Genomic DNA, 17,319 nt, shown 5'->3' with positions numbered 1-17,319 from the left:
CCTGCCCTTGCCTTCCAAGGCTCAGGGATCCATAGAAAGATTTTTGAAGAAGTGCTGGCATGAAATACAGGTATTACATGCTGTGCCAAGCATTGACTCTGCCGACCCACTCTTGTGGCTGTGGCCAGTTATTTAACTTGGACTTACATGTCTCCATCAACATGTTTGCAGTAGGTTCAACAAAAACATTTTCAAACAGATTAAAATCGATGGTCCTTTCTTCACCTGTGGGCTGTGCAGTATTAGTGTGTGCCACACTTGCTCCCTCTCCTTGCAAGTGAAAATACTTCAGTAGTATTTCCACTTAGCAGTACGAGGCTGTAGTCCCCAAGTGTCTTGTGTGGCAGCACATATGGAATTAATCCCATCTACAATAGCAATGATTAACGCACACCTCCCTCTATACCTACTCCACAAAAAAGAGCTGGCATGGTAGCTAAGACACTTCCTGTTACAGACAGCATACAGAGATTTTTCTCCCTGCCACTGGCTTGGCTTTTAGCCTTCCCAATTAATTTTCCTAGGCTGTTTCATGTAAGAGACTGCTGCTTTGAGGCGGTAAATTTTAAATGGGCAAAATGGGAAGAGCAGTTAAACTGCTTGTGAGAGCCTCTCTGCTTTCACACCGCTCTTTGGAAACCTGCAGTACCCTGAGTTGGGATGTAGAAGCCACACTGTACTTAGTTGAGCCCAAACTTAGTTAACTGGTTGTACTTTCAGTTTCTCAATGAAGAGGGATCCACCGGCTAGATTTGTGTCCAAGTCATCCATCTGTGTTAACTTGAGGTGATCTCTGCTCCTCTGCCTTCATTTCTTGAATCATGTATGTTTGTCAGCAGAGCCAAAAGAGGAACTTCTCTACCTTTGCTGAACGAAGCCTCTTTTTGCTTCTCCTGAGGCTTCCATGGGAGTAGCTAAATGGTACCAATCAACAGCTTTGAAATGCTTGCAGCAGCAACTGGGAGAGATAACATGCCAATGTGGGACCTGACACCACCACCTTTTCTGCCGTTGGAGCTAAAAATCTCATTTTTAACACTTTGGAACAAATAATATGTTTTAATAGCCATTAATTTGTAGCTGACACCTTCTCTCAGTGCCTCTGACAGCCTGCATATTTCCTTTGTAGTGTCATGCTGCTTCTGTTTAGAAACTAATAATACAATTTTCATAGTTATTACACAGACTGTTTGGCTCTGAGGTTTCCTAGGAGTATAAGCAGTGCCAGAAATTCTTAGTGGAAGCTTTGGTGAGCTTTAAGTGAATGACATTCATTGGTCACTGTGCTGATGAGGGCTGCGATAGGGAAGAGGCCAAGATACCTACAGAAACTTCAGTTAAATATTGAAATCTGATGTTTCATGTTATGATAACTTATGAGCTTTTTCTGCTGGTAACCATTCCCCTTACCAAAAGTATAGGAAGGAGGATTATTTGGAGAGTGCTTGGCCACTGTTATATTTTGTGATATCTCTTGTCTGACTGATGCAGGAGTTCCACATAAATTTGAGATTGCTTTGAGTCTCAAGAGCCATAAAAACCCAGTGCAGATGCAAGGACAGAAAATATGTTCTGGTAAAATTTACATCCCTGGCTGATGCCCACCAAGTATGGGAGAACTTGAATGACAACATTTCTCATGTTCAGGTTGAGAGACCTCAGCCTTCTTCTTTCAGCTGTTACTAGAAACCACATGAGTAAAGTTGCAGAGGCACACACTCAGAAGTTAGGAAATGCCCTTTTGTTTTTGCACTATAGCAAGCTTTAATTACCAGAATAGTAGCAATTATGGCATGGAAAATGTCGGCCAGAAGTTTGAACTGAACGCCTTTATAAGCAGCTGAAAAGCTACTCTGTGACGGGTTGCTTTCTACCTCTAATGACATGTTATTGGATCCCATATGCCATATCAAATCTTACCATATCTTTGGCTCCCTTTCCACACACTAATTAACACAAATGCTCCCACTCCTGCTTGCTTTGGAGCTTGGTAAATTTTGGGGGCAGTTGGGCAGCTTGGATTGTGGCAGTGTGTTGCCATCAGAGGGAAAGAATAATTTTTTATGTAGTTTTTTTTAAATGTATCTGAGGCTGTAGACTTCAGCAAAGGGGCGTTGCTTCTGATGAAGCTGTAGCAGGTCACTCACATTGCCTGGCATGTGACAGCTTATTTCACTATAGAATTGCATACACAAATTCAACTGTTCTGGCTGAAGTTTTGATCATGACTGTCCCAGCTTTCATTAAAAGAAAAAAAAAAAAAAATCAGCCCGATAGTCGAAGCCTGGCTGCAAATCCAAACTACAGCTGAAAAGGAGGTGAGACACCAGCTGCGAGACTTATCCACAGATTTTTACGAATAGATATGTCTGATGTTTGCAGTATAAAGAGCACTGCTGAGGATGTGCCATAGGGTACAAAAAATCCACTTGTCCTTGAGGCTGCCTAAGGAGCTGTCTGCAGTAATTGTCCGCCACTTTTGCAGGTTTCAAAACTTGCAGTCTGAGAAGTTTCTGAGCCTTGCGGGACCTGCAGAAAATGGATGAACGTGAGCGGGTCCCGCGCTGCGGCAGAGCGGCCGCTGACGAGCGCCTTGGCAGTTTTCACTGCTGCTATTTCAGATTCTGTGGGTGGCAGGGAAACAAGCAGGAATTAGGTCAATTTAGCTCTTGCTGCTGCTTGGGAAAGGGAAGAGCAGCTGCTGAGGCAACCGCAGGAGTTATTCCCTCTAGAAGACCAGACAAAAAATGAAGCTGGGGGAGGGGATGGGACACTGAGCTGAGATTTGAGGAGGAGGGAGATCGGCTGCTGGAGTTTCCTAGACCAGGAGTGAGCATTGCCTCAGGTGAATGGGGCATGCATGGGCTGCGTGTAAATAGCTCCAAGGATGTAATAACAGCATCTTCTTGCGTCCTGGGAAGGGAAAAGGAGGGAGATGTGTTTGGTCTCTGCTCTGTGACTGCCCTGAAAATGTTTCCTCTTGCCTTACAGTCCACTGTTGGCATTATTGAGGCAGGGCTAAAATCTGTATTTATGGAAAGACACAGATGTAGTTTGGTACTGGTTGGATCCTTGGTAACTGAGAAGATAGAAAGGAGCTGGATTTCTAGCTAGAGCATATGCAAAGCTACCTGGAGGACATGATCTCTGCTGGGCATTGCAGGGATGTTGTAGTGCTTATGGCAGGGCTGTGGCCCTCTGGTACCTACTAGGAGCAGGTACTCTGAATAATACACTGCATGGAGGCAAGCAGGCTGCAACAGTTTTCAGTTTAGGGTGACTTAATATTTTGTTTTCTCCTCCTCACCCACCCAGACGAGTTCCTTGGTCTGGGCTCAGCAAGCCTGCAGAACCAGCTTTATCAGCAGGACTGGAAGGGCACTGCAGCAGGTGTTAGCAGGCAATGGGCAAGGAGGAAAGAATGTGGCAGCACAGGGAGCCTATGGGGCTGCCCAGTTCTCCTCTGAAACCACAACCTAAGAGGGAAAGGTTGCCTATAATAAATATAAGATTTCTCTCACTTGCCCCCTTTAGAAATAGCACCTGAAAAAAAGATCTTGTCTGCAGCTTTGCAAAAGAATAAACCCTTACTTTCATTTGCTGTCTCCCAGGTATCTGCCAAAGGTGCAGTCAAGCATCCACCATATGTACAGCCCCAAATACAGACTGCAGTGATTTTGCTAATAGCAGTAGCACAAAAGAAAAAAGAGAGCTTGCTCTTCTGTTTTATAATCCATTGACTTTCAGATATAGTAAATTGGTAAAACAAAACACTCACAGAAAGTCTGGGCTTACAGAAGGTGAAAATCTGCCACCAAGAATGGTAATGTTGTTTTGATTATGCCAGGGCTTGAATGAGGGCTGCAGTCAGGCTTTCTGCTCTGCACTCCAGGGCCTGATGGGTGCCAGAGTTATTGTCTCTGTACGTCTCACTCAGTCCCACCAGCTGCCAGGCCGCAATAAAGTTACGTCTGAGTCACTGGTTCCCAAAAGGATGACAAGTAGGTTGTGTGTAGCTGAATAGGACGATGCTGGTCCTCTACTGATCCTGCCAGCTTGGGTCTGGACTTGGGCCATAACTGCACGATAAATCCAAACGAATGTTGTCGGCTGTTTAAGCGAGGTGGTTGGCTGAGGGTAGAAGGAGAGAACAAGGCACACAGCCGAAAAGTGGACTGGGATGCCAACAGAAGAGCCACTGGCCCTGTTTCAGCTTTCAGCAAACAGAATGGATCACTGGAAAGACACAATGGACCTTGTTTGCGGCCGGGCTGCACAGAGAGGGGGGATGCCTCTTTTGGGGACCATGCCAGACAGAATAGTTGCTGCTGACATGGGTCACTGGTCTTTGTGTGCTTTGGTCCTATCGACGCCATCTCGTTTAGTGACACTATGAGTCACTGAGTTTGTTGTGCAAATATGGAGGAGTAGGATGCTTTTGAGTTTTTGGTTGGTTTTGTTTTTGATTTTGCTCTTTTTGTTTGCTTAGGCCAGTAAAACAAACTTCTGGTGTTATGTGGAACAGTCTAGCATATATGTAGCCAATGGGGTAGATATACAAGGTGAGCCTGGCTGAGGTCTGCTCCCCACTAAGGGACCACTCTCCAGGCTGGATTAGCTCCTGTGGGAGAAGACAGCCTGCATCTGTGGCTGCTTTCTGAAGCCTGCTGGTGGTGAGCCCAGGAAGTCACTGCTCAGGTGCACGGCAGCTCCTGGTGACTCTATATCCCATGTGCAGTGAGGGGATGCCTGTTGTCTGGTAGCATATCTTGGCATCTCACATTGCTGTTGTGATGGCTTTCGACTGCCTCCAAGGAGAGGTCTGGTTTCCACTCTTCCAGGTGAACCAAATAATGCCCAGTTTTGCAGATTGCTGAGTTTTCTGCCTTCTTAGCTTTCTTTCCGCACAGGAAATATGCTCAGGGCTTAAGTACATAAGTCCTCATTTATCATGCTTAATGCTGGCCTGCTTGTTTGCTGATACCACCTAAGCTGTGTGTGCATCAAAGCAGAAAAGGAGGGAGTCTCCCAACATGATGGTGTATCTTTTTCCCATGGTCTCGATTTGGTTGCACAAATCTCCAGCCGTGACACGGCTGCTTTCTTCCTGCTTGCTTTTATATCAGAGTGCATTCAAACATAATGCAATGATTTGTGGCAAATGTCTGCAGAATATTATTTTATAGTTAAGGTAGTTAAAGTCTGGACTAACAGACAAATATCTGATGGAATATTTAATTTAAAAAAAACAGTGCCAGAATTTGCATTAAATATTTGCTACAAATACATTATAATCTGATTTCTAGCTTGTAGCTGTGCTTTGAATTTGGCAAAGCAAAGGTATTTTGGTTTTGCAGACAAAAGCTATAGAGTTCAGTCTGGCTGATTATTTGTCATGTTTGACCTAGGTTATGGGAACTAGTTCATTAGCTGAGAGTGATAAAGGGGGTAAAAGATAAAGGTCATGATATCAGTAGGATTAGTTGGGTGAATTAAAGGACATGTGGAAACACAGCTAATCAGGATAAGGGCCACATAAATGATACCTTCTACTAACAGCCTTTGGCACTCTGATGCCTTGAAATATAACTCCTGCACAAAGCAAGCAGGAGAAGGAAAGATGCTACTTCCAACAGGCCACAGGGCTGAGCACCAAAGATCAAAGGAATACACAAGTAGGTGTTTTGGGATATTTGACTGTTAGCTAATTTTAAAATCCTTCAGTGCAAGGAACATCTTCATGTCCCCTGAAATCTATTCCTCACTATTTTTCCTGAAAGCAGTGTCTTTCTCTTGCTGCCTGCAGTTATTAACTTCCATCAAGTGTAACTGGATTTGCAGGAAAAGTAAAGGTCCTGCTGCAGTAGTGTCAAGCTTAATTTATATACTGCAAAACTGGAACATCTTTTATATAATGACTGACAGGCTTACCAGCTCAAATGAACTGGTTTGCTCCAGCAGTGCCACCAGGCAGAGGCAGCTGTTTTAGTAAGCACCAGGGTATCTGCAGTGCTGAAAAGAATATGGGTGGTAGAGGTGAGAGGACAGCAGAATAACTGGAGAGGTATGGGCCAGGCAGCCCATCCTATCTCCCTGCTCCTGCAATCCTCCCTCAATAAATCTGTGCCTGCTCTATACTTTGGCATTTGCCGTTGTGGTGAGGAGCTGGATCCTGACTGACAGAAGCCCTTTTGGCACACCATGTAAAAAATCTTGGGAAGTGCCAAGAGAAACATGAGTGATGTAGCATGTTCACATTTGTAATTTGTCTGCGTTTGAGTGGTGTATCCAGGGAGGAACAGGGTGTGTCAGTCTGGGGCTTAGACAGACTTTTCCTGGGAAAATAGCTTACACAGACTCTACATAAACGTGGTGTATAGACATACAGAACGGAGCACAGGGAGACATCACCACATATCTGATCAGTGTGTAAGTGTATTTATTTTTAATTAAAAAACAAAAAGAAAGAGATTTTCTTTCTTGTTCTGGCTACCATCAGGCTCTATTCATTTACTATGGGATAACTGAAATGGTGAGATGCTCAAAGCCATATGGAAGCTCCGGGGTAAACGATGGTGGCAGTCTGGAAAATGTTGCTTTTCAGGTGTAAAGAATGTCTTAAGTAAGGAGAAATTACAATGAACTCCCATGCACAAATAAATGTAAGTGTTAAAAGCAGATTTGGTGTAGATAAGTTGGAAATGATCTTGCAGTAATGAACTCTAATTAGTACTGTTAGTAAAAAAGGGTTACAAAAGGGAGTGCATGACTAGAGTCTGGTTTGAAACAGGTCTTGGCAGAGTAAGCATCACCAGAAATAAATAATCTCTGAATCTTAAATTCAGGGAAAACTCTAAGTTGGAAAGGATCTTTGGAGGTCATCTGGTCAATCCTCACAGAGGCTCACAGCAGGGCTGATTTTGAAGTACTTAGCTTAATAATTCAAAATGTTAACATAAAAAGCAGCACTGAAAATGATTTCCAGAACCTGCCATTTGGAGAGACTACAACATCACCAAAATGCAGTGGCAATTGCCTTGAAGTAATGTTAGGATCTAAAGTAAATCAGTGCCCTGCTGGTCATATTTTTTTCTGTACGGGATATCCACATGAAGTGCTCATACTGGGCTTATACTTCCCACAGAGCTGGGAAGTATAAGCCCTTTCAAAAATCCTGTGCACAGACTTTCAGAAGCACCGTTGTTGCTCACATGGTGGGAACTCCCTGCAGGAGCTTTTCTTCCCAAGAAGCTGTCTAGGAGAGACCCCAGCACTTCCTGACTGCTGAGCCAGACCCGTTCCAGGTATGTGCTGGTGCAGCTTCATCGACTTCTGTGGAACTGCTGTGGTATGAAATGAGGATGAATCAGGCCTGTAGTCTTTCTTCTGAGCTATGAATGTCAGTGCTAGCCTGGAGAAATACAGTTTTCAGGCTGATGTGGTTTGACACCAAATTCTACAGCAGAGACAGTGGACAGCCCAATGACTGAGTTGCCTCCCGCGGGACAGCGATGAGTGATGGGCAGACACTTTTTTCATACACAGGGGCCTTCTCCGTTCAGGCTCAGTAACATCCAAACCCCATTGATCTTCGTAAAGAGTTGCAGTTTGGGCCTCGTGCCACAGAAATCTCTCCCTTTGCTCTCTGCATTACTCATCTTCCTGAGGGCCTTTTGCTTTCAGATTTGCTGCTGTTTCTGGAAAGTGTCCTGTTGTAGAGCCTGCAGAGAGCACGCACCTTCCATCACGCAGTGAAAAAGGCTGGTCACAGATTCTTCTTGTCAAGTCCACAGGCAAAACAGACTGAAAATGGAGAAGAGCAGTACCTTTGCTAAATCCTTCTAGCATGTTAAGGATTTTTTTTTTAGTAGATAAACTGAGCGCAGTACTCTGAGAAGGAAAAGTAATATTCTAACGTGACAAATAGCTCTGTTCTCCCTGCTGACAGGTCTGGGGTCATAGCCCTTCAGGCACCTCACAGTAGGGCTGTTCATTTCCATCTCGTGCTCAAGAAGGAGGTTGAGGCCATCTAAAATGTTCCCTGTTGTTACCTTGTGCACTAACAAGCGCTGCCAGCTGTAAAGAGGGCAGTGGAAACCCTCTGGTCATCATTTGAGTCTCCACTTTAGAAAAGTGGTGCCAGGAGAGGGTATTTTCATGTTTCTTGTTTTCCACTCTCCAAACTCAAGACTGCCAAAGCATGTTTTGTCTCATAGGAGGAAAAAAACCTATTCTTTTTTTATTTGACCTCTCTTCTGAGTATATCCAGTGGAACTTGTTTGTGGCACAGAGAATTGACACACAGTCCTGGAAGGTCAAGTAAGACTGTCATCTTGTTTCTGCTTAGCCTTCAAGTAGTAATTTTCAGCTACGAATGGCTATGATTTGTTATGTATAAGCTGTAATAACATGCTGCTCAAATGAAAGAAGTCCTACTTCTAGAACTCTAAGCTAACCATAACTTAGCTCTTAAGAGCTCTACTTAGGGTTTAACTATTTGGTTATGCTTCAGATGATTAAATAAAGAACATCGTGATAGTAAAAAATAAAACCACCAAGTGTTACAGAGTGAAATTTCATTATGGTTTCTGTAATACTCGGTAAATATTTGTTGAAAAAGCTCATAATTCAAGCCTTTTTTAACACAAGTAACAAATTATAGTAATTTTCAAAAGCATCGTGAAACAACAATTGTGAGACCATCTGAGGCTAAACAAGCCCTAATGAGATGCAGTGGTAGCAATAACAAGACAGACAGTAAATCTATAAAGATAATTAAGAAATTATCCATTTGAGAGAATTTTAAGTATCTTTTTCTTTCTCATCTGTAGAAGCCAATACACATAACTCCCTTCTCACATCTTCCCCACCTCCAATTATTTAACAATAACATAGGAATTGCTACAGTGTAAAGAGGCATCTGGGAATAAAGTATGGAGGCCCAAGCATTGGTTAACACTCTGCCTAACTGACTCTTCTGCTGGCAGAGCTAAAATTCCAGTACAAAATACTAGCCCCAGGGGTAAACAAACTCAGAAAAAGACTTTAAGAACATTTTTCAGGAAAAATGCTATGATGCTTACAATGGACAAGAAAAGCAGGATAATAAGTGCCAGCAAACTCTCGATGTCCTGATTTGGTTTGCACTGTCCCTAGAACTGGTTTTACCCACTCTGTCCTTTTACTCTCTCCTGATAGTATGAAACACAGTGATTTTATTATGCAAGTATCACACAGATAAAAAGAAAAAAATGATGCCTCAGCTACAGGTACTTGTGAAATAGATCTTCTAATATATGTAAAAAGAAAATAAGAACACTCCCAGAAATGCCATTTTTGGTAAGATGTGTAGTGACCCTCAGAATATTAGGTGGTACATGCAATGCACACGTATGAGAGAATGTTTGTTATTGAATAAGTAATACTGTTTGAATGGGAGTCTATCTTCTTTAGAAGAAGTACCTTTTGAACAAAAATAATCCAAGATAACGAGGCAGTTGAAGACCAGGAGTTGTCTGGGCTGCTTAGTCTAGAGCAGCTTGGGGACCGAAGAGAAGACAGGCATTCATGAGTCTTGATTTGGGAAGAAAAAGATGGGCCAATGCTGTGGAAGTGCCTGCTATAGTCCATCTATCTGCCACAGTGGGACTCCAACATATTCATCTTTGAAGTAGATCATTCCATATCTGCCCTTCAGTGGAAAAAAAATGGGTTGACTGAAATGTATCTTTTGAAGACCAGTTTTATCTAATGAACTTTGCTGTTGCATGTGTCTGAATAAAAACATAAGACATTTTCTTCTTAGGGAGTGAATCTCATTGTGGTCCCTATTCTTGCTTCTTGTTCTTCTCTTTCCCACAGTTTCCCTTCCCTCAACCCTCCCAAAATAAGGTCTCAGAGCTGAAAGCAGTCAATTAGGTAAGAAGAAACTATTGCATCACTTATGTTGGTGTTAGGCTCCCTAGTCACAGCACAGTGGGGAGATCAGAGCTGTGCAGTGTGATACATATTTCTGGGATTGCAAATGATCCTAAATTGCCACTCTAGTGCAAATAAAACTACATAAATGATATCACCCCTGATGAATGTAAAACTGAGCCAAGCAAATATGGGAGTGCCAGTAAGAAGCTAGATGCCTTTTCTAGGATAGTAAAGACTTGCTAATTTGTTCCATTTTTAGAAAGTAAGAAAGAATCATTGTAGTGATACAACAACCACATTTTATCTAAAGTGCTTCTTTATCAAATGTAATTTTGCAAAGATGTATTCTTGCACAGTCTAACTTCAGCAGGTTGAAGGTTTTTTATCGGTGAGAAGCCAGAAGTAAAGAAGCCATATAGTAAGTAATGTGAAGGAATGAATGACTAGGGATCCTACCTGAGATTTCAGAATTCAAGTCTTTCTCCTCCTGTCAGATTCATGGCCAAATTCTTTGTGAGCAGCCCCACAATGTTAAATACATTAGATCACTTAGATTGGGCATCTCTTGATAATATATTCGTCAAAACAGTAAACTTGCTCCTGTCGATGTCCTAGAAATAATGAAGGAACTTTCTGAACAATGTCCATGAAGTCTTCTTTAACCTATACTAAAAAAGAAAATAAAATATTGGTTATGCTGGCTGTGCACAGGTTTGATTTTTCAGGCCTTTCCCTTGGTGCCTTGCTGTATGGATCATTTCAGCTGGGTGAGAAAGGGGAGAAGTATGATTATGTCACGCAGGTTTCATTATAAAAGTAGCTAACGTTTTCTGCAAAGTGATGGAAAATGGTGAACTCCGACTGCTGGGAGGATTATGCTTTTTGATTAATAAAGAAACTGTCCAATTTAATGCACCTTATTATTTTTTCTCCAAAACTTTGCTCTAAATGATATGTTTGCATTATAAGAATCAAGGAAAATTCCATCTTGTTTATGTAGTGTGTAAAGGCTGGACTGGCACTGAAGTGTGGGTAATTTTCAGAATTCTACAGTGCCAAACCTTGAGTACTGCATTTGTCACTGCAGATCTATTTTGAGCAGGTCCTCAGGATCCTTGCTGCTGCTTTGCTCATCTGTGACTGCCCTCCCCTTAGACCAGTCTGATTCTTCACTGTAGGTCTGGAAGAAGTCATTCAGACCACCTCAATGTCTTCAGGCTATGTCTGTCTGCTTCCTAATACCCCCCTGGTGACAGATCCCCTAGTCTCCCTAGGAAATTTATTCAAGTAATTTCCTGCTCTTACTGCCTTTTTTCTTCTTACACCTAACCTAGATGTCTTCTGCTACAACTTAATTATTCCTTAATTGCTCCCATTATTTCTTGTCCTATCCTCTGTATTCATGGAGCACAGCCTCTTTCTCCTTGCTGTAATCTTTTAGGTACTTGTGGTTTAATTCTTTGGAAGTTGCATGGAATATCCTAGTCCAATCCCACTAGTCGTTTGGTGTTTTGGGGAGACAGAGAAGAGAGAAACTAGGGGCTTAAGACTTTGTGAAAAAGACTTCTAAAGTCTTTTTCACAAGTACACATGGAAGTCATGTCTAACCACTGACAGTCTCTTGACCTCTTCTGCTCTGAACACTAAAACAGTTTAGACTAGATTTTTTCCCTTGCTTATGCTCATTTTAGACAAAAGCTGTTCAGTGGAGTGATCACTAATGGGAATGAGAAAGCTTAAGATGGTGATGCCCCTCGTTCTCTACCACCCCAGAGAATGAGATCATGACTGAAAAGTGGTTTCATGACCAGTGTTAAGAAGTAACAACAGCAACCATGTCTGAATTCTGCACTGGTGGCAAAAAACTCTACCCCCTGTCTTGTGGTTTGTCTGGAGTTCTGCTTTCCAGAGTTTTGTATTACGCTGTGGCTTTCGAAGACACAGAGTCCTGAGGTAGTGGAAGTGCAGGATCTCAAAAACCTTTGTGTGGCTCATTGCTGTGTAAACAACACCAATATAACAATGGTGCATGGGCAGGGGAGGGGGTGGGAGCATGAGGAAGAAAGGTGGAAGTCTGAGGCTGCAAGAAATTGGGACAATTAAGCATGAACCCAGACCTGACACCCTGCCCTGATTAATTTAACAATAATTAAAGACTTTCAGTGGAGATCAGCATTCTGCTGGTTCCCAGCCGTGCAGAGAAGGATGAGTTGTGCAACGGTAACCAGTCCCTATTCATCACAGGCAACACACACAGCAATTACCAGTGCTGCCTATAAACTGAAGCAGACTGTTGCATTAATTGATTTACTGGGACCTTTTATTCCCTTTCTCTTTTGTCTCCTCCTTTTGTCCAGTATGTTTTTATTTGAAGGGCTGGTTCATTTGGCCACATCACACAGCAGTGCCTGGCCATGGGGGATGTGTCTTTGGGATATGGGGTGGAGCTGCCTGGATTTGAGACACTGCCTTCTGCAACTGTCCCGTCCTGCTGAGTCTGTGTTTCCCAGGGTGCTGCCTGTGAGAGTCTTTCTTCTGAAAGCCACTGTAGTAAGCAAAGTGCATTAGACATCCACTCTTTCTACCTCCCTTCCCCACACCTCTTCTTGCACTCCTCTGTTTTCAGTAGTGATGTTGTTTGCCTCTCATTTCACACTGAATATGAGAGAGAAATCTCGTTATTTCTGACTTAGGTATTCACATGTGTCTCTCTACAACATGTCATTGCCAGTTGCCGGCTTGTTACAACATCAGAAGAAGAATTCAAAGTGCTGATTTATCTGCTATTGGAAATGTCTCTAGGGATGAAAGCAGATATGGTAAGGAGGGGGAAAGGGAGAGAAAACAGGGAAGACAGCACAGTGCTGCAGCTTTCCAGGACAAAAATCTAGCCTTATCTTAGTTTTCTTGCTTTTTTGCTCCTGTTCTGCTAGGTGGACAGGCAGAATGATCAATGGATGTCAAATAACCAGAGATGTAATGGGCAGGAATTTTTTTTAATCTGTGAAGAAAAACTCTGGGAGAAGAATGCTACGAAGTCTGGCTGATAGCTGTTGAACAAAAAGAAGAGAAAAGAAAAAGAAAAAAGTTTGATACTTGATCCCAGTCTTTTGTTGGAGAATGAACAGTAGTTTTATTTTAGAGCTGAAAGGCTTCCAAACACAAAGAACGTCCGTCTGCTCCTTGCACTGAATATTGGAATCAGATGTCTAGTTTTGGTCCTCTGTCTATGTTTTTTTGTTTCATGTGTCTGGTTCCTATATCATTTGTTGCAGGAGTGGGTAGTTGATGACCTCTCTAGCCATGGGCATGACATTTCTAGCTGTACCCACAGAAAAGTAAAAGGCAGTGAAATGCTTTGGTATCCTCAGACACTGGTATTTATTTTTCATGGGCAAGTAGCAGTTCAAATGAGGGATTCCCAACTTCTTTATGCAAAAGACACAGACCAATTGAGGCAAGAAGGCATCTCTGGAGAGTATCCAGCCCAACCCCTGCTCAAGGCAGAGGCAGCTGCAGCAGGTTGCTCAGAGCGGTGTCCAGCTGGGTTTTCAGTTTCTCAGAGGATGGAGACTCCACAAACTCATCAGTCAGTCTGTGCCAGGGTTTGACCACCCTCACCACAAGAAAGCTTTTTCCCCCTGTATTTCATTTCGTGCCCAGGGCACATACCTGCCTGTGGCAGATGTGTGCCGTCCCTTGTATGGGAGAGTGGCACAGTATAGGTGGCCACAAAGAAGTGCCTGGAGGTGCCACGAAGATGTGTAGCTGCTGCTCCAGCCCTCATGCCCTTTGGGAAAGGGGGCACTAGGAGGTAGCAGACAGTGGTGTCTCCCCTTTCCCCCATGTTTGTGGGGAAGCAGAAGCTTTCAATACCCAAAGGGAAAGGCAGCAGAATCTGGTAATACTGCATGGCAATTCTGTTATGGAAATGCTTTCTTACTTTCTTTTAAAATTAGGAAATAGTTGGCTTCAGTTTCATTTTTTGGGGGGGAGGGGGAGAGGGAAAGGGAGGAATAGGCATTTCCCAGTCTTTTATGTATAGGTTATGTATCAGAATGCATGTTCTTCTGTGGGTAATACACGAAATGATTCATACAGGTCTTAAGCTGTGCTTGAATCTGAGCTTTTGTCTAGTGAAATGGTTAAACTGCTTTCCTCAACGCTTAAAGGGATGTCGTGAAAACAAACTGATATTTATGCAGTGCTTTGAAGGTTTAAAGTGTGCATTATTTATTTACTGTTATCATCAGAGAAGTGATTGATAGCTTCTGCTTATGCTGGTATTGACATAAACCTGTGAATAATATATATCAAGAGAATGTCAGTTTGTATGCAAATGGAAAAACCAAGTGGAAGGGATCCTTTGAAATGATAAAGAAATAAGACAACAAAGTTATGGAGCAACCTTAAAAAGATATTGCAGTGTTAAAATTTCTACTAAATCGGTGTTCTGTGTTATCAACAGCCTTGCACACTAGTTAGTGAGGTCCAAAATGTTCATAATTTAACACAGGGAGCATTTTTCATTCAGAAAGAAATTACACCCCTAAAAAATTCCATTAGTATTTTTAAATTAACAGAAGACTGGCAGTAACTCTCTATGACATCTATTTAATAAACTGTTGAAGTGATTTAGTGATCAATGAGCATTGACATTCCACAAAGGGAATGGCAAACTTTGGCATTCCTTTCGGCACTGCCCCGTGCCTCTTTGCTGCGTGTGGCGTAAGAGGGGCATCCTTGGGAACCTGGGCCTGCCCTAGCCAGAACACCTTCACTGTTGCTTGCAGAAGGCTGCTGGGAGGAAAGATGCAACAGATCTTTTCCTTTACTGCTGGAAAAGGAAAAAAAAACCCAACATTCTATGAAATACTGATTGAACAGAGCATTTAATCTTAGCCATGAAGGATAAGGCTATTCCAATGCGGACATAAGTTTAGGTACCTTGTTTAAAATGGGTGAGACCTGTCAGGCCTTGCTGAAGGAACTCTGAAAATGCAGAGGATTTAATGAGGAACCACTCTGTCTGAGAACCTTACTGGAGAGTGTGGAAGGGCTGGAAATGCCCGCTTGAATGCTCCACAACAGCGGACCTTCCAGAAAGGAAAATTTTCTGTTCCTCAAGGTCACTGAGTAACAATTTTCCTGGTGCCTGGAGAGGCCATGCCTGAAGGTCTGGACTGCATGAAGACTTCTCTTTGCCCTCTCTTCAGACATCTCTGCCACAGGTGTCTACATACAAACATGCAGGCCCATGTCCATACTGTATGTGTGTCTATATATGGTATATGTGCAAATATATATGGTATGTGTATGGTGGAGGCCATATATGTCATATGCCACATATGTGGGATTTTTTAATGTCTCCATACATATATATACACAGCCTTACTTTTAAAAATTTTTTTTCCACATGCAGTGATGGAAGTATTTTTGAAAAATGAATAATTTCTACTGCTCCCTTTTCACTGAATTCAAATACAGATGCTTGACGCTGAAAAGGAAGTTTTTATTTAAAAATAAAAGAGCCTATTTTCCTAAATTCAGTGAGAGAAAATAAAACCCAAGGAAGGTAGACCAGACTTTAGTAGGAATAAATTGATGTAGCTTGGCTATTATCACTGAAGCTGCACTGATTACCTGTGCCTGTGAATCCGAGTCCAGGTTTTTGGTTTCTTGACCTGTTTTAATGTCTTCAAATGACTCTTACTTTATTATTAGCAGAAGATACTGTGCTAAGGATCAGACCTGTGTACACAGGGCTCTGCTCTTTGTGTTGGCACATATGTGTGGGGCTTGACACTAGTGGAGCAGGGAGTGGCAGTCCTGCTTAGACAGCACAGTTTTGCAAATTGGCCATTGCCCATTCCTTCTTTTAGGTTCATACTTACAGAGGTAATGAGTAAAGACAATTCTACTCTGGAGGCACCTTTATAGCTGATTATAAAGATTAATAGTCCCTGTCATAACATATTTGTCAACATACCCTTCAAATGGTAAGAATTACCTCTACCAGAATTTGGTAGCTAGTCCTTGCTCCTCTGTTCTTCCATTGCCCATCTCCTTGTTCTGACTTGACTTGTTTTGCGGTCCCCCCCCCAGCATAAATACATCACTTGGTTTCCAAAACTGATGCAAGTGGAATAAAGGATGTGCTGCTCCTTGGTATTTGTAGGTTACTTTAGCCAGACAGACATTTCAGGAAGGCCATCAAAATGCTTCTAGCATGTAGAACTACTCTTAGGAGAGCAGGTGAGGCTTGAAATGCATTCTGTAGTTGGCTTTCCTTGTCAGGTTTGATTGCAGGAAGTTATGTTAGGACTGGATGAGCTTTGACTGGGATTTCCAATCTGCAGAAAATGTTGTTGGGCAGGTCACTGTGAGCCTTCCCCACTCTGCTGGCCTCCCATCTGGATGGCTGGAGTGATGTGCTGCAAACTGACAGCTCAGGGACGTGCAAGCGAGCTGCTCTCTGGAGTGCAGCTGCTCTGCTGGGCATTGCTAAGGTGAAGTTGGAATCTGCTGAGATGCCACTGGCTCTGTGCAGTGTGGCAAAGAAGAATTAAGGCTTGGATACTACTGCTGCAGCACTTGAAAGGCACCCTGGTGTAACACCTACATTGCTAGAGAAGCTCCATTCCTTCTTTTTCTCTCTCTTCCCTTCTTTCAAACTCTGTGAAGCGGAGGAGAACCTTTGGTCTGGATTGTAGAAATTGTAGAAAGTGTTGCCCTTTTGGGAGATGAAAAGAAAGCTTATTTCTTCTTTCCCCTCTGCCTGAATCTCTTCTATGCTTTTCACTGTCTTACAGTCCTTTTCCCATCTTTTACTAGGTAGTTTTTGTCTTTTAAGACAAATATATTCTCTACTTTGCTATCACTTTAAGGTTAAAATGCTAGTCAGTACAAATGTTACCCTGTTGTCTTCTTCAGTTTTGATTTATGTGCATGATTTGGGGGGAAGAAAAAAATCCAAGAAATGTCACTGTTGAACCTTTGGCACCCTAATAGCTGTACCCCATTTTGCAGTGGGCTGTGTCTGAAAGCACACACAGACCGGATGCATGCTTTAGCCAGTCAGTAATAAATGTTGCTTCTCTGTCAGGGAGTGGTAAGCAAAGACACATGGATGCTCAAATTTAACTTCTAAGTTAGACTCTACCCTATTGGAAGCAATGGTCTGGAAACACTTTTGAGGACCTGTTGGAGGAGCGTTCATGTCATGCGAGACAGAGATGGACCAGTGTGTGAATAAAAGTTCAGGGCCCTCAGGGACAGGGGGAATTGTCCCACTGGCCAGTGGCAGTACTTGGGGTAACCTGGAAGCCTGTCTTATAACATAAAAGAATGAGAAATTCTGCTTCCAATATGTTTTCTTTGTGCCACTGCTATAGTGTC

This window comes from Corvus brachyrhynchos, unplaced genomic scaffold, assembly GCF_000691975.1.
Source record: "Corvus brachyrhynchos isolate BGI_N302 unplaced genomic scaffold, ASM69197v1 scaffold11, whole genome shotgun sequence".
Classification (NCBI taxonomy): Eukaryota; Metazoa; Chordata; class Aves; order Passeriformes; family Corvidae; genus Corvus; species Corvus brachyrhynchos.
Note: the sequence above shows the minus strand (reverse complement) of the source record.